Source organism: Hypanus sabinus, chromosome 14 (assembly GCF_030144855.1).
Source record: "Hypanus sabinus isolate sHypSab1 chromosome 14, sHypSab1.hap1, whole genome shotgun sequence".
Taxonomy (NCBI): domain Eukaryota; kingdom Metazoa; phylum Chordata; class Chondrichthyes; order Myliobatiformes; family Dasyatidae; genus Hypanus; species Hypanus sabinus.
In genome coordinates this window covers 10,467,957-10,492,581 of record NC_082719.1, presented here as the reverse complement: position 1 = coordinate 10,492,581, position 24,625 = coordinate 10,467,957, and the positions used below count along the sequence as shown (strand labels likewise).

Here is a 24,625-nt window from a genome sequence, read left to right as displayed (position 1 = left end):
CATTAACGCATGGGCTAATGCACCAGGAAATGAAATCTACATCGGAGAGGATCATAAATAAGTGTCCAAACCAATTCTTAATGGGCAGTTCAAACCTTTCAAACATGCTCTAATCTTATTTTGCATGATATACACGCAAGGAATAGGAATGTATGAATAGGGCTTTGTCAAACATGTCTGCTCCTTGCACAATTAAGAATTATTATCCTCATACTAGTTACATTGAAAACTGGACCATATACAGATTTTGTATGTGGCAAAATGTGACTGAAAATGTTACTTAATTAAGTCCTGGTGCAGACACAAACAAAAGGGTCACTAAAAGATCAGCTGTCAATATTCCTGACAGGCACTGAGACACTGAGAGTCTGCTTGAAGTTGCTTTCCTTTTTGTTTTCACTTGCACAGTGCATTTTTTTTGTTGGATTGTAAAAATTAAATACCATGCTAAGAAAGTTAAATAATTACTTCAATTAAGAGAGGAACGCAGTTAAAGTTTAGGTTCAGGGTCAAAGATTTGGGATGTATTTCACCTAATCCATGGCTGTCAAATATGGTGTGAAGTGTGATGTGATTGAGTTCATAGAACAGCAGTTAGTGGGATAACTAAATGTTTCTGGGGCTGAAAAGGCACTGAAAGACTGAGAGCTATAGCAGGACAGCAGACATGGAAATTGAGATGTGGTAGTTGAACTGTATGCAATTTGACAGACTGAATAAAAAGTATTCAGCCCCCACAACTATTTTCACATTTCCTAAATTTAAAATATTTCAAACTAGGAATTTTGAACAAATCTACAAAACATTGTGTATCATGTCAAATCAAAAGAAAATTTCAAGACCTTTCAACAATTTATTAGAAATTAAACTCAAAAATTGAGAAACTGAGAAAAGTACACACCCCTTTGTAATTACCATTCTGACTTTTCTCAGTAGCAATATATCTATCTTATTGATGTTTAATATTCATCAATATTTGTTGATATAGAAAAACAAGAGGATCACCTGTTTTCAATGAGTTCATAAGAATAAATACCCTCTCTCTGAATGGTCCAACTGTATGGTAATTTTCAAAAAACCATGCCAAAATTAGGCAAAGGAGCATTCAAGACAAGTTAGCAAGATGGTGATAAAGAAGCACAAATCTTGGTAAGGGTACAAGACCATTTCAAAGGCACAGAACATAACATTGCAATCCATCATCAAAAAATATGACAGCACAGCCACACTGCCTCGGTCAGGCTGTCTCTCTAAACTAAGTTGCTATCCCTACTGTAAAGTATGGTGGAAGTAGCATCATGCTATGGTGATGCTATCCTACAGTAGGGACTGGAAATCTGGTCACGATTGTTGGGAATACGAATGTTGCTAAATCCAGAGAAATCCTGGATTTAAAAAAACTGCTAGCCTCTCCCAGAGAGCTTAAACTGGGAAGGAAGTTTGTCTTTCAGTAGGACAATTACCCAAAGCCCACTGCCAGAGCAACCACAGGGTGGCTTCAAATGAAGAAAATTGATGTCCTTCGGTGGCCCGGTCACAGTCCTGAACCCAATTGAACATCTCTGGCAAGACCTTAAGATTGCTGTCCACTGCCACTCCCCAAATCACCTGGCACAGGTGATTTTGCAAGGAGGAATGGGCAAATCTTGCTTCATCGTGTTGTGTAAAGCTCATAGACATCCAAAAAACACTACTGGCTGTAATTGTTGTTCAACTAAGTACTGAACAAAGGGAGGTACAGTCAGCCCTCCTTAACCGCGAGGGATTGGTTCTTAGATCTTTTGAAAAGTGTCATGTCACTTGCTGAAGTGGTCCTCAGCCCTCAACCTCCTCAGATCCTGACTTTAGTATTACTCCAAAGCGTCCTCATTCTCTAAACAATACAGTGTAACAACTAGTCACATAGCATTTCCACTGTACTAGGTATTATAAGTACTGTAATCTAGAGATGATTAAAAGTATTACTCATTGTTGGAGCATTGTTCGCCTCGCATCTCGTTCATTTGCTACGTGTTATGAGCAAGAGGAAGGAGTTTAAAGCTAGTAAGGGATGGCTGGCTAGTTATGTAAAGCACTACAGCCTCAAGAACTTAAAGATCATGGGAGAATCAGGATCGGCTGATGCTGATTTTTTTCTTGTCATTATTCCCTAAGCAATGCAGTATAACAACTATTTACATAGCATTTACATTGTATTAGGTATTATAAGTGATCTAGAGATGATTTAAAGTATACAGGTTATATAAGGGACTTGAGCATCCGTGTTTTTTGGTATCCGCAGGGGGGCCTGGACCCAATCCTCTGCAGACAAGGAGGGCTGACTACTTGTTTGTTTATTGAGAAACTGTGGAATAGGTTTTTCCAGCCCTTTGAGCTGCACCATCCAGCAATTCCCCGATTTAATCATAGCCTAATCACGGGACAATTTACAATGACCAATTACCAAACAACCTTTGGACTGTGGGAGGAAGCCAGAGCACCCAGAGGTAATCCACGCATTCACGCTGAGAATGTACATATCCCTTAAAGGCAGTGGTGGGAATTGAACCTGGGTCACCTGTACTGTAACCACCATGCCTCCATGCCACCCCAGTTATGTGAACATTAATCAGGGCTGAGTATTTTTACACAGCACTGTAAATAGATGTAATTTGAAGAGTAGCTGGGAGAGCATCAGAATTGTCTAAGCTGAAATGGAAAAAGGAATGAATGAAAATGTAATCAGTAGAAGTCAAGGCAAGAGGCTGGTGGTGGGATGCATTATGGACTATTGTGGAGGAAAATATATGGAAACTCGGCTTACTATTGAATAGACCAAAGAAGAATTTAATTGGCTTGATGCAATCTGAAATGATGCAATCAAGAACAAGATGGCATTGCAACGCAGCTTGCAGCAGCCACTCCAGAGCTGATAAGTTATTTGTTAAGCAGGGTGCTATGCACAATCCTAATCTGATGAAAAACGGACGTGGGAGCACGGAGGAACATCTGGGAAAACTCCAGGAAGGCCTTCTTCGTTGCTGCTGCTGCTGTGACGTCCGGGTCTCTGCTGGGAAGAACAGGCCCTCAGTCCTCGGGGTCGCATTGCTGGTGGCTGTTGGCGGGGACGTCTTAATACGCTCGGCAGAGGATGGTGATCAGAGAAGCTGTGCTGGAGAGGATGGTTGGAGGTTCGACGGACTCGGAGTCTGCTGCGGTCGGAGCACTTTCAGTGTGTGCTGTGTCTGCGAGGCTGAGTCAGGCGGCGCCGTTGGATGTCCATAACAGGGGTTATGTCCTTCTGCTGCCTGCGTGGGATGATGAGTCTATCGGGGACCCTGAGGACTTGTGGAAACTGTGTGGTGGTTTCTTTCAAACTTAGTCTTGTAACATCTTTGGACTATTTTTACTGTGCCCATGGTCTGTTTTATTAATTATGCTATTGTTTGCACTGTTGTAACTATGTGGTTTTGTGCAGGTCTTGTAGCTTTAGTTTTTGGTCTTGTTTTGTCTGGTAGATTTGGAGCTCCTTTCCGGGAAACGCGCTAAGATGGTAGCGCGATATTAATACGCAGTAGCCTCTCCGGACTCTAGATTGGGGATTGCCAAACGTTATGTGGATTTTCTGGTGTAGTCTGTTTTGTCATGTGCTTTTGTGATATCATTATGGAGGAATGTTGTCTCATTTTTTAACTGTATTGCATTTGTGGTTTCTAAATGACAATAAACTGAATCTGAATGGCATGGTACAATACTATGAGATTACTGGAAATGGAAGTGGTTTATATTACGTTTACTGAGGTGCAGTAAAAAGCTCGCCTTGCATATTGTTCACACAGATCAAATCATTGCACAGTGCATTGAGGTTGTACCATGTAAAGAAATAAGAGAGTGCACATTAAAATGTAACAGCTGCAGAGAAAGTGCAGTGTAGGAAAACAATAAGATGCAATTTCATTATAAGGTAGACTGAGTCAAGAGTTCATCTTGTCATACCAAGGAACCATTCAATACTCTTAGAGTAGTAGGGAAGAAGCTGGCCTTGGCCTTGGTAGAGGTTTTCAGGCTTTTGTACCTTCTGTCTGATGGGAGAGGGGAGAAGAGAGAATGTCAAGAGTGGGGTGCTTTATTTATTTATTTAGGGATACATCATGAACAGGTCCTTCCAGCCCAATAAACTACACTGTGCAGCAACCCACCTATTTAATACTGGCCTAATCACAGAATTACAATGACCAATTAACCTACTAACTGTTATGTCTTTGGACAGTGGGAGGGAACTGGAAGAAACCCATGCATTCACGGGGAGGACCTACACACACTTTACAGGACTCCAGAACAAAACTCTGAACTCCAACACCCCATGCTGTAATAGCATTGTGCTGACTGCTACAGTGTCATGGTGCCCGATTTTGTTTATTGTGGCTTCTTTATTGCGGCAGTGAGAAGTATAGAAGGAAGCCAAGGAGACCTACATTTCTGCAGTCACATGCAGAGCAGTTCCCACACCAAGCTGTCATGTATCCAGATATGATGCCTTTTATAGTGCATTAATACAATTTGATAAGGGCTGACAGAGATATGTCATATTTCTTTAGCCTCCTGAGCTTTCTTGGCTGTGACACTAACACAGTTGATCCACGAGGGTTTATTGCTGATGTTCACACCTAAGAACTTGAAGTTCTCAACTGCAACACATTTGTTATATAAAGGAGCATATGCACCACCCCTCTTTCTGAAGTCAATGACCATCTATTTTGTTGTCATGAAGGAGAACGTTTTTGTCATGACAACAGGTCATTGAGCTGTCTATCTCCTTCCCATACTCGGATTCAACATTATTTCAGATACAGCCCACTACAGTGGCATCACCTGCAAACTTGTAGCTTGAGCAGAATATGGCAATGCAGTCATGAGTGTGTAGGAAGTATAGGATACTACCTTATTGAGCATTAGTGTTTTGAATTTATTGGACAATTATTGAACTAATTCTGCAACTATTCCTGGAGTTATAAATGATGACAAATTATGAAACAAAATTATGATCTTGGCAAAGATATTCCCCTACAATTGGATTTCAGCCATATTAGTAGGGTAATCCAGAGAATTCCTTATTTCATTTGACATGTAGCACATGAGAATTAAATACAAATCACACATTTTCTAAAAACCAAGATTTGTTTTGCTATATTTACTCTCATGCACAATGCCACTGATGCAGTTGGACTAATCATTATAGAAATTACGTATCTTTTGAGAAAATGGTATTAAAACTGTTACAATTAGGTGGTTGCTGCAATAAGCAAAAAATTTTTGAAATATTTATGAAGTCATACATACACCGTGCAAAGACCATTATCACTGTGGATTCTGATGGTAAGTGCCAGCAGCTCCAAATAAGGTTTAGCCAAATAGAAGCAAACTGGGGACTTAAACACTTTCACACATGTGAAATCTAATAGCTCCACTGGTGGTTTCCACATGGAATCCAGTAGTACAGCTCAATTTTGCTGAAATTCCCCAGAACTTTGACCAGGAATGGGACTCTTGGGTCCTAAGCTAGATTACACATGGCAAAAGCCAATTTCGCTTCAATGGGAATTACAGGCTGATAATAGCAAAGCAAAGCTGAAGGCAAGATCCTCTTCTAATTCCTATGAACTTAGTGATTTGAATTACTTATGCATTTAGTGTTTTACACTTATTAATTTAATTTTTATTGTTTATAGGTTTCTGAATGGAGCCAGTCTTCTGGCTCTGGCATCTATTTGGTAAGGTCAGGACAGGCTTCTGGCTGTGGCATCTATTTGGTAAAAGGTCAGTACTGGCTCTTTGGATTTGCTGACATTGAGGGAAAGGTCATTGTCAATGACACCATGATACCAAGCTCTCTATCTCCTTCATGGATAAAAGTCTTGGCATAAGCCTAGAGTTGGGTGAGATAGTCATTATATAAAGTGAAAGAGCAATGTGAATACATGCAATGAAGTACAAAGTAATTGTTCAAGACGATAGTTACAGTATATCTAAGTACAATCAAATACAGTAAGTGTTAGATAGGGATGAGGCACTAATGAGAAGAAATGGTGTCAGTGTTGGTCAAGTTAGCCTAAAATTTAAATAGAAAACTATGGAAATGGAATTAATCATTTACAGAGAAACAACCTGAGGAATTCAGTCATCCTCAAAAGCAGGTAGCAATAAGGATTTGAATTGCACAGTTTTGTGCCAAAATATTCACATCCAAATACTACTGAGTCAGATTAGTCAGTTGTAGGTGAGAAACCTGTACACGAAAAGGTATAAAACTTATAGTTAATCTAAATTGACAGTGGAACCAGACTCAATGACACAGCTTTTAGTCCTAAGTGAATCTTTTTGACTCAATTTATTGATTTTTTTTTTTGTTTGCATTGCTTGCCGATCTGAGTCTTCAGTTCTAAAAACAGAGAATCAATGGCAATGTTATAGAAATAGTGACAGCAGATAAAGACGAAAGTCTCAATGTTAACAGTAGCTCATCCAAGGCTGGATATTGGAAGAACCTGATCTTACAATACAAAAGCAATGTGCAGACAGAACAGGAGGGTCATTGTATAAATGAGAAATTTAAAGTTGGGTGGGAAGAGAACTGGAACAAATTAAGATGGCGCCAACTGGCTGTCTCTTCAAGCTCCTATGCGGAAACAGCTTAAATTCCTCTCTGTAATTTAAATATGCACAGAGGATCAGATCACCTCTCAGCCTCTGACGGAGGATGAGAGGTGACCTGATAGAGGTGTATAAGATGATGAGAGGCATTGATCATGTGGATCGGCAGAGGCTTTTTCGAGGGGTGAAATGGCTAGCATGAGAGGGCATAGTTTTAAGTAGTTTTTTTACGCAGAGAGTGGTGAGTGTGTGGAATGGACTGCCAGCGACGGTGGTGGAAACAAACAGTCTTTTAAAAGACTCCTTGATAGGTATCTGGAGCTTAAAAAGAGAGGGTTAAAGGTAACCCTAGGTAATTTCTAAGGTAAGGTCATGTTCGGCACAGCTTTGTGGGCTGAACAGCCTGTATTATGCTGTAGGTTTTCTATGTTCTAAAGTCTCTTTTTTTATCTCCTTTTCAAGGTGTTGGGGGTTCTATCCAAATCCTGATCTGCATGTGGCACTCAAAATGCATTTTCTTTTACGGCGGATGATTTCCCGTTCCTGAAGCTCACTGGTCAACCATTTTCCAACATTCTCCAGGCACAGCTTGGAAGCTGGTACCTCCAGGGTGCGGCCCCTTGCAGCCCGGTGGATGAAAGATTCCAGGGCGGTGTCGCTGACTGAAGCATCGCGGGAGCTGGAATATCAGGATTTCGCTGTGGCGGATGTATGGACAAGTGGCTGCAGTCACCCTCTCTTTCACTCAATGGGGAGAGAATTTGCTGCTGATTCTCAAGTTGGGAATCTTGGAATAAAAAGCGACACGCCAACCTGTAATACCGTAGCAGCGACTGTCAGTCTCACCTTTCAGTGTGAAAATTTGGTGATATCTCTCCAGCCCTTGTTAGTGACACAGAGAGCCTGTGACATGTCGAACTGTCAGGTAAACTATAGATTTTGTTCATGGTCTCTCTTTGGGTGTTTTACTGTTGCTGGGTGGGTGGTGAGCACTAAGGGGGGGGAGAGGGGGCTTTTGGGTTCTAACAGTTTTGTCATTCATTCTTTTGGGGTTCTGTTTTTTATGGATAGCTGTGAAGACAATTATTTCAGGTTGTATGCTTATACATTCTCTGATAATAAACAGAACAATGTGAACCATATCTGGAGGTGTTCTGATTATAATCAAGCAGGTAACAATGGAACCAAGTTTGGCAATCCTGCATCGCTGGACAAATGAAGAAAAGTGTCGGGTGAAAGGGTTGACCATTAAATATCTGAAGAGTTGCTGAGAAGTATCAAAGGCACACAGTGAAAATATAATGTCTTTTGTGACATTTTACTGGTGTCAAACATATTGAGACAGAGGTTGGCAGGTGATAGATGGAACCAGATTAGGGAGTGACAACGGCAGAAAGCAGGCTGTGGGAGGGATAAGGAAGGTGAACAAGGGAGGGGAATGGAACAAACATGTTACAGCTGTTTGAAGAAGGGGGAAAATCAATGGAAAATTCTTGGCAATGTTCTCAATATTTCAATTGATAAAAGTGGTACATTGATTGCCAATTTGGTTTTTTAGAATTCGACTGGGAAAGCTTCTTGTTCCTTGTTTATAACATGCATTATAAATGATGATGCACCGAATTAAAAATCTTAAAAATGAAATTTGTATGGTCATTCTACTAGGTGAGAATATAAAAATGAAAGCAAACATAGAGAAAGTTAAACCACGAGAAATATAACAATTTTGTACACTATTTCGACATCAAAGATGTACCATGCTTAATGGTGTAGGAATAAAGGCACAAACTTTTTTCTAAATGGAGAAAAAAATTCAGAAATCAGAGGTGCAAGCGGACTTGGGAGTCTTTAAAACTAAATCTAAGACCAGAGGGCACAGCCTCGGGCTAGAAGATCACCTGTTTAGAACAGATAATGTAGGTTTCCGCAAATCAAATGAAGTGAGGCGTTTTATGTTTCACAAAACCCATACACATTTTATTGAACTCCAAAAGTGCACTAAAAAAACCTTTTACATAATAATGTCATCATGTCAGACCAGCCTCTTAAAGCAAAACCACAACTCAATGTTGGTGGTTGTGAATTATGTTCCTTTCTCAAAGTTATGTTATCCTACAATGAGAAGGAATTTTTTCTGCCAGAGGGCCTCCAAGGACTGGTGAAACTGCTTGCATAGGCCATTGGACTGTGGGAGAATCACTATGGTGTGATGTATCCTAATGTCAAAGTTCTGGGCCAGAGATCTGAAATGAATTGGGGACTACAATCAAAAGAAATATCAAATGGAGTGCCAAACCAAACAACCCCGGTGCTGATGGATGCCCAAGCCCGTCTGCAGCCGTCATCGATGCTAGAGGGACAACCTCTAGCCACCTGGTGGTACAGACCACCATGGTAAGAGGGTGTGGGAAACTCAAGGGGGGGGCGGGGGGTGAAGAGGACCAGCAAGGCCCACATTGACAGGGTCAAACCATCTCTCAGGAACCTCAAGGTGCCAATGATGCCTGAACACGGTTAATTTTTGCCCATTTGCACCTCCACACAAGCTGCAGTCCAATCATGCATCTCCTTTCCAATGCTATGCTAAATACACTATAGTGCAATCAGTTTCTGTGAGGCCTTCTGGCCTGGATTCAAGAAGTCACGCATGGAGTCAAAAAGAGCCTGTCTCCAGTTTGCGGGCACCATGGGACGAGGGTGACTGATTGAGACCGCACAGGAGAGAAACCCCAGCTTTTCCAAACCTAATGTCAGGTATATACAGACCCATGGCTGCTGTTCTGCAGTCCTGTAGAAGGGTTATCGGCCCGAAACGTTGAATGTACCCTTTTCATTAGATGCTGCCTGGCCTGCTGAGTTCCTCCAGCATTTTGTGTGTGTGGCTGTATCATCACTGTTGGAAATAGGGCCTATCAATGTCGTGTCATCTGCAAATTTGATCCCAGTGACAGACTTCCTGGGAAAAGAGAATAGGCATTCTTGAGGGGTGGCATTGGTGTACGTACGTAACAGAGAGCGGATAGAGTGGAGTGCCTCAGGGAGGACCTCCTGCCATCGAGAGACTGGCAACCCTTTTGACTTGAGGGCTAAAAGTGTGGCCTTCCACACTGTGGCATTCTCCCTCTCCACCTGTCCATTTCCCCGGGGATTATAACTCGTGGTCCAACTAGTAGCAATGCCCCTAGCTAGCAGGTACCAGCGCAGCTCGTCACTCATAAAGGAGGACCCTCTATCACTGTGGATATAGCAGGGATATCCGAACAGAGTGAAGAGCTGGCGCAGGGCTTTTATGACGGTCGTGGTAGTGGTGTCGGGGCAGGGAATGGCAAAGGGGAACTGTGAGTACTCGTCAATAACATTGAGAAAATAGACTTTGCGGTCGGTGGAGGGAAGGGGGCCCTTAAAGTCAACACTCAGTCACTCAAAAGGGCGGGTGGCCTTTACAAGTTGCGCCGTTTCAGGACGGTAGAAGTGCGGTTTGCACTCAGCGCAGACTTGGCAGTCCCTGGTCATCATCCTGATGTCCTCCAAGGAGTACACGAAATGGTAAAATCGGGTGACCCCCGGGTGGCAAAGATCTGCATGGAGGGCGTATAGCCGGTTGAGCTGTGCGCTGGCACATGCTCCCCAGGATAGGGCATCGGGGGCTCATTGAGTCTGCCAGGCCGGTACAGGATATCATAGTTGTAGGTGGAGAGTTCTATTCTCCACCTCAAAATCTTATCATTTTTGATTTTGCCCCGCTGTTGGTTGCTGAACATGAATGCAACCGAGCGCTGGTCGGTCAGCAAGGTGAACCTTTTGCCAGCAAGATAGTGCCTCCAGTGCCTAATAGCCCCCACTATGGCCTGGGCTTCTTTCTCCACCGCGGAGTGCCGAAGTTCAGGGCCTTGAAGGGTACGAGAAAAGAATGCTACTGGCCTGCCTGCCTGATTGAGGGTAGCAGCCAGCGCGAAGTCAGAGGTGTCACTCTCCACTTGGAAGGGAGCGGTCTCGTCCACCGCATGCATTGTTGCTTTGGCAATGTCCCCTTTAATGCAGCTGAAGACTGCGCAGGCCTCAGCAGAGAGGGGAAAAGGGGTAGACTTTACCAGGGGGCGGGCCTTGTCTGCGTAATGGGGGACCCATTGGGCGTAATAGGAAAAAAAACCCAGGCACCGTCTGAGGGCTTTGAGAGTGGTGGGAAGAGGGAGTTCTAACAGGGGGCGCATACAGTCGGGATCTGGGCCAATGACCCCGTTTTCCACGACATACCCAAGGATAGCGAGTCGGGTGGTTCTGAACACACATTTGTCCCTGTTATAAGTAAGGTTCAGAGCTTCGGCCACTTGGAAAAATCATTGGAGGTTGGCGTCGTGATCTGACCAGTCGTGACCACAGATGGTGATGTTATCCAGATAGGGAAATGTGGCCTCCATTTGGTACTGGTCCACCATCCGGTCCATTTCCCTCTGGAAGACAGAGACACCATTCGTGACACTGAAGGGGACGAGCAGGAAGTGATAGAGCCTGCCGCCCGCCTCGAAGGTGGTGTAGGGGCAGTCCTCTGGGTGGATGGGGAGCTGGTGGTAAGCGGATTTCAGATCTATTGTCGAGTACCTCTTGTACTGAGCTATCTGGTTGACCATATCCGCGATGCGGGGTAGGGGGTACGCGTCAAGCTGCGTGAACCTATTGATGGTTTGACTATAGTCCACCACCATCCTAACTTTCTGCCCAGTCCGAACAACAATCACCTGGGCCCTCCAAGGACTTGTGCTTGGCTCAATGATCCCCTCCATGAGCAGCTGCTGCACCTCTGACTGAATGAAGGCCCCCTCCCCCGCGTTGTACCTCCTGTTTTTAGTCGCCACCAGTTTACAGTCGGGGGTCAGGTTGGCGAACAGCGGTGGGGGAGGGACCTTGAGAGTGGGGAGACCACAAGTGGTGTCGGTAGCGCAGCTGTCGGCATGGTGCTGAGTGGGACGTGTGGGCCCGTGTGTGTGCGCGGTCAGTAGCGGGGTATATGGCGAAGTCCCACCAATCTGAGGATTCCTGACAGTGAGTGGTGGGAGGGGCCCGTCATATGCCATAGTCACACTTTCGAGGTGGCTCTGGAAGTCCAGCCCCAATAGCACAGGTGCGCACAGTTGAGGCATAACCAGTAGCGCAAAGTTCTGATATTCTGCGCCCTGCACCACCAATGTCGCTACACAACCCGCCCGGATGTCTGTGGAATGCGACCCAAAAGCCAAAGTGATCCTCTGACTTACCGGCCGTGTCATGAGTCCGCAGTGTTGCACTGTGACCGGGTCAATAAAACTCTCAGTGCTGCCTGTGTCAAACAGGCAGCTAGTCCTGTGCCCTTCCACCAGGATGTCCATCATTGACCTTGCAAGCTGGTGTGGGGCGCTTTGGTCGAGGGTTACGGTGATCAGAGTTGAGCCGTCTTGGTGCCCGGTAAACACCGGCGGGTCGGGGGCAGGGCATGCTGACGCCGACAAAGATGGCCGCCCACATCCAGGCATGCAAGATGGCGGCCCCCATGTCTCACCCGCAGTGCTGCACGCCGCTCGTAGTTTAGACTTACAGACCTTGGTGAAATGGCCCCACTTTCCGCAGCTGGAGCAGGTCACTTCTCGCGCCGGGCAGCGTTTTCGGGGGTGCTTTATGACTCCGCAGAAATAACACAGCTTGGGCTTTTGACAGGCTGCCGCCGTGGTCGGGTTCAGGGAGTTCGTGGAATCACGACTGGCAGCGGTGTTGGCGAATTCGCTCGCGGGAACCGGCGGTGAATTGCGCGACTGGACAGCGTCAGCGTTGTGCAGAGCAGCTTTGAACGTGTCAGCTGTCTCGATCGCCGAGCGTAAGGTAAGATCGGCTTTTTCCAGCAACCTCTGACGCACGTACACTGACCTCAGTCCTGTAACGAAGTCGTCTCTTACCAGGAGCTCTGCATGCTGTTCTGCCGTGAGCGTTTTGCAGTCACAAATTCGGACGAGTGTCTGTAGGGCTCGGAGAAACTCGGCGCTTGACTCTCCAGGCCACTGTCGTCGCGTAGCTAAGCGATGTCTTGCATAGACGGTGTTCACCGGCCACAGGTACTGTCTTTTGAGGGCATCTAGTGCCCCCTCATAGGTCGATAGGTCCCTAATAAATGAATAAATTTTTGGGGTGACCCTCGAGAGGAGAATTCTGTGCATAACGGCGGGGTCAGTCACACAAACGTCCTCCAAGTATGACTGGAAGCATGCAAGCCAGAGTTCAAAGGCAAGAGCTGCTTCAGGGTCTTGGGGGTCCAAATCCAATCTTTCCGGACGTAAAACGCTTTCCATGGTTTAAAACTTCCAGTCAATAAAATTGATGCACCATCAATAACTCACTTTGAGACGTGAAGGTGAGATATCGGCTTTTATTGACTGAAAGAAGGAACAAGCAGTGAGTGACCACCATAGTACATCCTGGAGACTAAGAGGCCAGGCTCAGGCCTTGATCGCCTTTATACAGGGGTCTGTGGGAGGAGGCACAGGAGCAGTCAGCAGGGGGCGTGTCCAGACAGGTATATGTAGTTCACCACAATAGTGGGAGCATAAATTCAGCAGCTCCTGGAATGAAGTGATGATAGATGTTCACCATGACTAAAACTCATAGTTTTACAGTAGTGAGGGGTGGTGGCAAACCCTTGATAAATGCTACCTTTGATGGGAAAGGTTTTGCATGTTCTGAGGAGATGCGAAGGCCAAGAAAGTCAATGGCTGACAACCTAAAGTGGCACTTAGCAGGGTTAATAATGAACATGTGTTGGATTTAGCACCCGAGCTAGGGTGCTGAGTCAGAAGGGCATTAGGACCATGTGTGTCATTTGTTTCACAGAGTCCTGGTTAACCCCTTCCATACCAGATGCAGTGATTCAGATCGATGGGTTTATTATACACCATCAAGATAGATCTACAGAGTCTCTCAAAAGCAGAGGTGGAAGCATATGCCTCATGATCAACTCCTCTTGGTTGCACAAATGTTAGTTCTGTCTCAATTCTGTTCACCAGACCTGGAATATCTCAGTTATGTGCCATCCATTTTACCTGCTGCGGGAGATTTCCTTGATCATTTTGGTAGTGGTATACATTTCACCTCAGGCCAATGTCAATTAGGCTTTAGATGATCTGAACAATGGGATCAACATGCATGAAATAGTGCACCCTAAAGCCTTCACCATCATTCTGGGGGATTTTAACCAGGCCAGTCTGAAAAAGACCACTAAACAATTACCATGAGCAAACCACTTGAAATACCAGAGGAAACAACACACTGGACCATTGCTACACACAATCAAGAATGTCTACCATACTCTTCCATGTCCTCACTTCAGGAAGTCTGATCACCTGGCTGTACTTCTACTCCCTGTGTATAGGCAGAGACTGAAGACTGCAGCACCAGCAGTGAGGACCAAGAAGTTATAGACAAGGGAAGCACAGGAGCACCTACGGGACAGCTTTGAATCAGTGGACTGGGCTGTATTCAGGGATTCATCTTCAAACCTGGAGGAGTATGCTGCAGTTTTTATCAACTTCATTAAAACCTGTGTGGATTAGTGTGTGCCAACAAAGAATTGCTGTACATTTCCAAACCAAAAGCCATGGATGAACCAGGAGGTACGTCGTCTGCTAAAGGCTAGATCTGTGGCAACCCAGGTCTGTACCAGAAAACCAGGTATGACTTGCGGAGGGCTATTTCAAGAGTGAAGAGACAATTTTGAATGAGATTGGAGGCAACATCGGATGCACAGCAACTCTGGCAGGGCTTGCCGGACATGACTTCCTACAAAGCGAAACCCAATAGCATGAATGGCAGTGATGCTACACTACCAGATGAACTCAATGCCTTTCATCCCTGCTTTGAAAGGGAGTATATAACTACAGCTGTGAAGATCCCTGCTGCACCCGGTGACCATGTGATCTCTGTCTCGGAGGCCGATGTTAGGCCGTCTTTAAAGAGAGTGAACTCTTCCAAGGTGGAAGGCCCCAACAGAGTACCTGGTAAGATTCTGAAAATGTGTGTTTGTATTCAAGGATATTTTCCACCTCTCAATGCTATGGGTGGAAGTTCCCAATTGCTTCAACAAGGCAACAATTATACCAGTGCCTAAGAAGAATAATGTGAGCTGTTTTAATGACCATCACCCAGTAGCACTCACATCTACAGTGATGAACTCCTACCTCAGCAAGGACCTGGACCCATCGCAATTTGCCTATTGCCACAGTAGGTCAATGGCAGATGCAATCTCTTTCTTTCTTTTCCAATCTTTATATTATTATTAATAATATGAACAAAATACAATTGATATATTAATAAAGGGATTACAAACATACACATTCCCATTGCACATGAAATACATAAGCAATGATTACAGTATAAATGAGTATTCCCAAAACATGAACAATACAGTATATATATGAACAAGGTAAATCTAGGTATTTCATAATATATAATATAAAAAAACAGAAAAAAGAAAAAAAACGTTATGCAAAAATAACTAAACTACTAATCTAATAGCTAATAAAGAAAAAAAGCAAGAAAAAAAGAAAAACTAGAAAAAGAAAAAAAAAGGGCTGTTTATAATATCTCACAAAAACACAAAATCATCAATGTCGTCAACTCCGATCCTCTCAACATAAATAAGATTAAAGCCGGAAAATCAAATAGGCTTGGAACAGGGTCATATTACATCATATGAAAATGGTCTCCATATGTTTTCAAATTTAATAGAAGTATCAAATACACCACTTCTAATTTTTTCTAAATTTAAACATAACATAGTTTGAGAAAACCAATGAAATACAGTAGGAGGATTAATTTCCTTCCAATTCAACAAAATAGATCTTCTAGCCATCAGAGTGAGAAATGCAATCATTCGACAAGCGGAAGAAGATAAATGAAGTGAGTCCATCATTGGTAAACCAAAAATTGTGGTAATAGGATGGGGTTGTAAATCGATGTTCAATACCGCAGAGATAATATCAAAAATATCTTTCCAATATTTTTTCAAAAGCAGACACGACCAGAACATATGAGTTAAAGACGCTATTTCAGATTGACATCTATCACAAATAGGATTTATATAGGAATAAAAATGAGCCAATTTATCCTTGGACATATGGGCCCTATGTACGACCTTAAACATATTAATGAATGTTTGGCACATATAGATGATGTATTAACTAATTGAAGAATTCTATCCCAATTCTCAATAGGAATAATAAGATTAAGCTCTCTTTCCCAATCATTTTTTGTCTTATAAAGGGGCTCTGAATGTATCTTCATAATTATATTATAAAGTTTTGATAGAAGCCCTTTTTGAACAATTCAAACAAATTCTCCAAAATATCTGAAGACACAAAATTTGGAAACGTAGGAAGTACAGTACTTAAAAAATGCCTAATCTGTAAATACCTTAAAAAAAAAAAAAAATGAAATCTGGGCAAATTATATTTATTAGATATGCTCAAAAGACATAAAACAATTGTCCAAAAATAAATCAGAAAATCTTAGTAATCCCTTAGTTTTCCAAGCCGAATAAGCTTGATCTATAATTGAAGGGTGGAAAAAACAATTGGATACAATAGGAATATTTAAAACGCACTGAGTCAACCCGAAAAATTTCCGAAATTGAAACCCTATACGTAAAGTATGTTTAACCATTGGGTTGTCAATTCGTTTCGGCAATTTAGAAAGAGCAAAAGGGAGAGATGTCCCTAAAATAGAACCCAGAGCATAACCTGGTACCGATTTAATTTCCAAACTCACCCAATGAGGGCTAAAAGATCCATCCCAGTCTTTCAACCAACATAACAAATATCTAATATTAACTGCCCAATAATAAAATCTGAAATTAGGTAATGCTAACCCACCTTCCTTCTTTGCCTTCTGTAAGTATATTTTACCTAACCTGGGATTTTTATTCTGCCATATATGAGGAAATTTTTGAATCAACATTAGTAAAAAAAAGATTTTGGAATAAAGATTGGTACCACTTGAAAAATATATAAAAACTTAGGTAAAATAACCATCTTAATAGCATTAATCCTACCTATCAGAGATAAAGATAATGGTGACCACTTAGTAAACAAGCATTTAATCTGATCAATTAAGGGTAGAAAATTAAACCTAAGTAAGTCTTTATGGTTTTTTGTGATTTTAATCCCTAAGTAAATAAAAGAGTCATTAACTAATTTAAAAGGTAAATTTCCATAAATTGGGACCTGTCTGTTCAAAGGAAACAATTCACTCTTATTAAGATTTAACTTATACCCAGAAAACTCACTAAATTGAGCCAACAATGATAGAACTGCTGGAATAGATTTCTCAGGGTTAGAAATGAATAATAATAAATCATCTGCATACAAAGATAATTTATGAATATCTGTCCCATGATTAATACCCGAAATATCCTATGATTCTCTGATGGCAATTGCCAAAGGATCTAAAGCAATATTAAATAATAATGGGCTAAGAGGACAGCCCTTTCTAGTGCCCCGAAATAAACGAAAAAAGGGAGATCTTTGATTATTAGTAAACACCGAGGCTACTGGAGTGTGATAAATCAGTTTAATCCAGGAAATAAATGTCGGACTAAAATTAAACTTCTCCAACACATTAAATAAGTAAGGCCATTCAATTCTATCAAATGCTTTCTCCGTGTCTAATGAAATAACACATTCTGAATGACTCTTCAAATAGCTTTACACTACCTGGACAACACAAACACCTATTGTATGTCAGGATGCTGTTCATTGGCTACAGCTCAGCATTTAACACCATCATTCCCACAGTCCTGATTGATAAGTTACAAATCCTGGCCCTCTGTACCTCCCTCTGTAATTGGATCCTCAATATCTTAATTGAAGACCACAATCTGTGTGAATTGGTGATAAATATTTCCTCGCTGATGATCAACACCGGTGCACCTCGGGTGTGTGCTTAGCCCACTGCTATGTGGCTAGGCATAGGTCAAACACCATCTATAAATTTGCTGTTGATACAACCATCGTTGGTAGAATCTCAGATGGAGACGAGAGGGCGTACAGGAGTGAGATATGCCAACCAGTGGTGTGGTGCTGCAGCAACAACCTGGAACTCAACATCAGTAAGATGAAAGAGCTGATTGTGGACTTCAGGAAGGGTAAGATGAAGGAACACATACCAATCTTCATAGAGGGATCAGAAGGGGAGACAGTGAGTAGCTTTACGTTCCTGGGAGCTAAGATCTCCAAGGACATAATCTGGTCCCAACACATCAATGCAGCTATAAAGAGGACAAGACAGCGACTATATTTCATTAAGAGTTTGAAGAGATTGGGTATGTCAACAAAAACACCCAACTTCTATAGATGTTTGGTTTTGGATGCACTGGTGGCAGGTATGTCATTCAGGTAAACAAAACTAAAATCTAAGCATTTTAATCAATCAGTTGTTGGAAGGACTGTGCACATTTTTCAGTCCAAACAGCATGCACAGAATCTCAAAAAGGCCAAACATGGTTATCACAGCTGTTTTTAGGTAGGTGGCATTGTGGATAATAAAGTAGGTTTTCAAAGCTTGCAGAGAGATTTAGGCCAGTTAGAAGAGTGGGCCGAAAGATGGCAGATGGAGTTTAATGCTGATAAGTGAGAGGTGACACATTTTGGTAGGAATAATCCAAATAGGACATGCATGGTAAATGGTAGGGCATTGAGGAATGCAGTAGAACAGAGTGATCTAGGAATAATGGTGGTGCATAGTTCCCTGAAGGTGGAATCTCATGTGGATAGGGTGGTGAAGAAAGCTTTTGGTATGGTGGCCTTTATAAATCAGAGCATTGAGTATAGGATATGGAATGTAATGTTAAAATTGTACAAGGCATTGGTAAGGCCAAATTTGGAGTATTGTGTACAGTTCTGCTCACTAAATTATAGGAAAGATATAAACAAAATAGAGAGAGTACAGAGAAGATTTACTAGAATGTTACCTGGGTTTCAGCACCTAAGTTACAGGGAAAGATTGAACAAGTTAGGTCTTTATTCTTTGGAGTACAGGAGGTTGAGGGGGGGGGGGGACTTGATAGAGGTATTTAAAATTATGAGGGGGATAGATAGAGTTGATGTGGATAGGCTTTTTCCATTGAGAGCAGGGGAGATTCAAACAAGAGGACATGAGAGTTAGGGGGCAAAAGTTTAAGGGTAACATGAGGGGGCATTTCTTCACTCAGAGTGGTAGCTGTGTGGAATGAGCTTCCAGTAGAAGTGGTAGAGGCAGGTTCGGTATTGTAATTTAAAGCAAAATTGGACAGGTATATGGACAGGAAAGGAATGGAGGGTTATGGGCTGAGTGCGGGTCAGTGGGACTAGGTGAGAGTAAGTGTTGGCACAGACTAGAAGGGCCGAGATGGCCTCTTTTCTGTGCTGTAATTGCTATATGGTTTTTGGAGTGTCCTCTGAACACACAGGCACCTGATGGTAGCCCCTAACTAGATTGACTTTGGAAGATAATTTTCCAGCTAAACGTGCCAAAATGTTTGAATGTGTTGACCCGGGTAACGATCAGAGGTGGTGGCCTCATTAATGTGTCTGTAATCACCACATGGGTGGCAATCACCATCAGACGTAGGGGGCAATCTGGAGGGGTGAAGCCCAGGGGCTAATCAATCGATAAGCAATTCTGAGTATTTGCACGTTGGCAAGCTCAGCCTTAGTGGATGCCAGTTTTTCTGGGTCCAGTCTATGTATGCGAGCATGGACTGTTGGGCCAGTTGTAGGAATGCGGTGCCCGACCCTGTTTTGTGATTGTAGTGGAGAATGTGGTCTTATCTGGGAATTTACTATCAGTCGAGTAAACACACATGTGGTGGTCCATGCGTTTGACAGTCATAATGAGGAACTTACTGGGGGAGCAGGAAAACAACCCAAACATCCACAAGCCCGACAGTTCTTTAAGATTGACTGATAGTCCTTGGGCACAAGAAATCAACACAAAGCAGTAGTCTAGCCACTTTAGCCAGGACAAAGTCCCATGTGTAACGTTGTCCACTGAAGCAGAGTGTCACCCATTGCGTCCCACAGGTCTGGATCCCACTTCCGTTGGCGGCCTCCAGTGAGGTTTCATTGCTCTTTGCCTTCTCATCAACAGGCAATGCTGGTAGCACACTCACTTGAACACCTGTGTCACACAGCAAGTGTCGCCCTGTCGAGGTGTCTGTAATGAACAGTAGACGACCCTGGCAACTGGAACCCACAATGTTCATGGGCCTCTGATGTCCTGAGGTGCTGGCACTGTCGAAGCTGCAAGGCAGTCATAACTTCATAACGTTCCTACCAAAGTGAGACTGGTAATAGCACAGGCCAAGTGTCATCTGGTTCACAGCTGCAAGCCATCCTTATTTTAGAGGCCTCTCTGACTGGGCTTATTGAGGTAGAGAAAGGATCCATCACTGCCTGGCTGAGTGTAGACTATCCGCCATTTTGTTAGGGATCTGGAGCTGCGGCATAGGAGATAGAGAGGAACTACAGGGAGTAAGTCACCCTGAGGCTTCAGGAGTTAGGTAAGTGGGTGGCTGTCAGGGAAGTGAGGGAAAGAGCACAGATAGTAGAGAGCACCCCTGTGGCCATCCCCCTCAGTAATCATTATCTCTTTTTGGATACTGTTGGGGCGGGGGCGGGGGGGGGGGTGACCTTACGAGGGTGTCCATGGTGATCGGGTTTCTGGCACTGAGCCTGGTTCCGTGGTGCAAAAGGGAAAGAAGAAGACGAGGAATGTGGTAGTCATATGGGATTCCATAGTGAGACAGGAGGTTCTGTCACCCTGACAGAGATACCCGCATGGTGAGTTTCCTCCCAGGTGCCAGGGTACGGGATGTCTCGGATCGCGTGCACAGTATTCTGAAGGGAGAGGGTGAACAGCCAGAAGTCTTGGTACAAGTTGGTACCAATGACATAGGTAGAAAAAGGGTCCTCAAGAGAGAATTCAGGGAGTTTGGTACGAAGCTGGACCTCTAGGGTAGTACCTCAGGATTGCTGCCTGTGCTATGTGTTAGCAAGTGCAAGAATAGTATGATCAGGCTTATTAATGCATGGCAAAACCTGTAACCCATTTTATTGAACTCCAAAACCTACACAGCAAAAGTGCCCTAAATACTTTTTACATAATGACATCATCACGTCAGACCAGCCTCCTAAAGCAAAAGCCCAATTCAAAGTCAGTGGTTGTGAATTTTGTACATTTCTCCCAACTGTGTTACCCTACAAAGAGAAGGAAATTCTTCAGCCAGAGGGTGGTGAGCCTGTTAAATTCATTGCCATGGTTGGTCATGGAAGTTAAGTCATATCGTATATTTAGAGCAGAGTTTGATAGGTTTTTGATTAGTAAGGGTGTTAAAGATTACAGGAGAATGAGCTGAGGGGGTAATAAATCAGCCATGACACAATGGTAAACCAGACTCGATGGGTGAATGGCCTAATTCTGCTCCCACAGTGATGATTTCATAGTCTTATGAGTATGGTATCAAAAAGCCTGGTAAAACTCGTCCAGGACTGAACAAGAAGGCCAGGTATGACTTACAGAGGGCTAACTCAAGAGCAAAAGAACTATGCCAATTGAGGTTAGAGGGAGAATCAGAATCTGGCAGGGTTTGCAAGCCATTACTTCCTACAAAGAGAAACCTAACATCATGAATGGCAGACAACACACAAAATAATGGTGGAACACAGCAGACCAGGCAGCATCTATAGGGAGAAGTGCTGTCGACGTTTTGGGCCGAGACCCTTCGTCAGGACTAACTGAAAGGAAAGATACTAAGAGATTTGAAAGTAGTGGGGGGAGGGGAAATGCGAAATGATAGGAGAAGACTGGAGGGGGTGGGATGAAGCTAAGAGCTGGAAAGGTGATTGGCGAAAGTGATACAGAGATGGAGAAGGGAAAGGATCATGGGACGGGAGGCCTCGGGAGAAAGAAGGGGGGGGGGTGGGGGGAAGCACCAGAGGGAGATGGAGAACAGGTAGAGTGATGGGCAGAGACAGAAGAAAAAAACATACAACTAAATATGTCAGGGATATAAATATGTAAGGGCCCCAGACAGTCCTTCCAGGTGAGGCGACACTTCACCTGTGAGTTGGCTGGTGTGGTATACTGTGTCCGGTGCTCCAGGTGTGGCCTTTTATATATTAGTGAGACCCAACACAGACTGGGAGACCGTTTCGCTGAACACCTACGCTCTGTCCGCCAGAGAAAGCAGGATCTCCCAGTGGCCACACATTTTAATTCCACGTCCCATTCCCATTCTGATATGTCTATCCATGGCCTCCTCTACTGTCAAAATGAATCCAAACTCAGGTTGGAGGAACAACACCTTATATACCGGCTGGGTAGCCTCCAACCTGATGGCATGAACATTGACTTCTCTAACTTCTGTTAATGCCCCTCCTCCCCTTCTTATCCCATCCCTGATATATTTAGTTGTTTGTTTTTTTTCTCTCTCTCTGCCCATCACTCTGCCTGTTCTCTATCTCCCTCTGGTGCTTCCACTTTCTTTCTCCCAAGGCCTCTCGTCCCATGATCCTTTCCCTTCTCCAGCTCTGTATCACTTTTGCCAATCACCTTTCCAGCTCTTAGCTTCATCCCACCCCCTCCGGTCTTCTCCTATCATTTTGCATTTCCCCCTCCCCCCCCGCCACTACTTTCAAATCTCTTAGTATCTCAAGCTAGATAGATATCTGATGGATAGGGGAATCAAGGGATATGGGGACAAGGCAGGGACTGGGTATTGATAGTGAATGATCAGCCATGATCTCAGAATGGCGGTGCAGACTCGAGGGGCCGAATGGTCTACTTCTGCACCTATTGTCTATTGTCTTTCCTTTCAGTTAGTCCTGACGAAGGGTCTCGGCCTGAACGTTGACAGTGCTTCTCCTTATCGACGCTGCCTGGCCTGCAGTGTTCCACCAGCATTTTGTGTGTGTTGTTTGAATTTCCAGCATCTGCAGATTTCCTCATGTTTGATCATGAATGGCAGTGATGCTTCACTCACAGAGGAGCTCAACGCCTTCAAGGCATGCTTTGAAAGGGAGAATAAAACTACATCCATATGAATCCCTGCAGCATCTGGTAACCCTGTGATCTCCATCTCAGAGGCCAACATCAGACTGTCTTTCAAGAGGGTGAAACCCTTGCAAGGTGATAGACCCCAGTGGTATACCTGGTAGGGCTCCGAAAACCTGTGTCAACCAACTGGTGGGTGTGTTCAATGACATTTTCAATCTCTCATTGCTACAGTCATAACTTCCCACCTGCTCCAAGAGGGCAACAATCATACAAGTGTCCAAGAAGAGCAGGGTGAGCAGCCTTAATGGCACTTAATCGTCCAATAGCACTCACATCTATGGTGAAGAAGTGGTTGGTCATGGTTAGAATCAACTCCTGCCTCAGCAAGGACCTGGACCGACTGCAACTTATCTATCACCACAGTAAGTCTGCAGCGGATCCAGTCTTATCGGCTCTTCATGCAAACTTGAAACAGCTAGACAATACTAATACTTGTGTCAAGATGCTGTTTATTGACAATAACCCAGCATTTAACACCATCTTTCCTACAGTTCTGATCAAAAAGTTCCAAAAACTGGGTCTCTGTACCCCCCTCTGCAACTGGATCCTCAACTTCCTAACCAGAAGACCGGTCTATGCAGATCAGAAATAACCTCGCTACTTCTCTGATAATCAACATTTCAAGGATGTGTGCTTAGCCCACTGCTCCACTCTCTCTACACCCATGACTGTGTGGCTAGGCACAGCTCAAATGTCATCTATAACTTTGCCGTTGACAGAACTATTGTTGGCAGCGAGAAGGTGTACAGGAATGAGATCGATCAGCTGGTTGAGTGGTGTTATAGGAACAACCTTTCACTCAATGTCAGTAAGACTAAAGCATTGATTGTGGACTTCAGAAAGGGTAAGACAAGTGAACAAATACCAGTTCTCAGCGAGGGATCAGAATTGGAAAGGGTGAGCAATTTCAAGCTCCTAGATGTCGATATCTCTGAGGATCTACCCTGGGCCCAACATATTGAAGCACTTACAGTGAAGGCAGACACTGATTATATCTTATTAGGATATTGAGATTTGATATGTCACCAAAGACACTCGCAAATTACTACAGATGTTCTGTGGAGAGCCATTTAACAGGCTGCATCACCATCAGGTATCGGGAAGCACTGCACAGGATGGAACTAAGCTGTGAACTCAGTCAGCTCCATCATGGGCACTATAACCTCACCAGCATCTCAGACATCTTCAAGGAGCAATGCCTCAAAAAGGCAGCATCCATCATTAAGGACCCCTAAGACCCAGGACATACTTTCCTCTCATTGCTCCCAACAGGGTGGACATACAGGAGCCTGAAGGCACAAACTCTGAGATTCAGGAATAGCTGCTGCTTGTCTGCCATCAGATTTCTGAATAAACATTGAACCAATGAACTCACTACTTTTGTTTTTGCTTTCTGCACTATTTATTTATTCAATTTAACACTCAAATATACATACACACACTTATTGTAACTTAGTTTTTAGGTATTGCATTATACTGCTGCTGCATAACAAATTTCATGACATATGCCAGTGATAGTAAACCTGATTCTGAGTCACAAGTTCAAGAAAGCAGCTTACTACTACCTTTTCAAGGACAATAAGCTTTAGCGCCAGGCCTTGCCTTCAACTTAGAGTTTGTGAAATAAAAGAATATGATTACAAGGCATGGGAGCAGAATTTGGCCATTCAGCCCATCAAATGTTCGCTGTAATTCATGGCTGATTTATTTTCCATCTCAACCCCATTCTCTTGCCTTCTCCCTTACTAATCAAGAACCTATCAAACCCTACTTTAAATAGACCAAACAACTTGGCCTTCACAGCCATCTATAGCAATGAATTCCACATTTCACCACCCTGATTCCTCCTTAGCTTTGCCCTTAAGGCCCATCCTCCATTCTCAAGCTG

At 43.6% G+C, this 24,625-nt stretch overlaps 1 protein-coding gene and 1 long non-coding RNA gene across 3 annotated transcripts in view; one reads left to right on the top strand and one right to left on the bottom strand.

Moving 5' to 3' along the window:
* The window catches only part of LOC132404558 (uncharacterized), a 33,931-nt gene extending 26,469 nt beyond the window's left edge, over positions 1-7,462 (top strand). Inside the window, exons 2-3 of the long non-coding RNA XR_009515579.1 lie at positions 5,709-5,796; positions 7,093-7,462. This is a non-coding gene — a long non-coding RNA (uncharacterized LOC132404558). The remainder of the gene's footprint in view (positions 1-5,708; positions 5,797-7,092) is intronic.
* sec24d (SEC24 homolog D, COPII coat complex component) overlaps positions 1-24,625 on the bottom strand; it is a 192,640-nt gene that overhangs the window by 167,076 nt on the left and 939 nt on the right. The window lies entirely within an intron of this gene.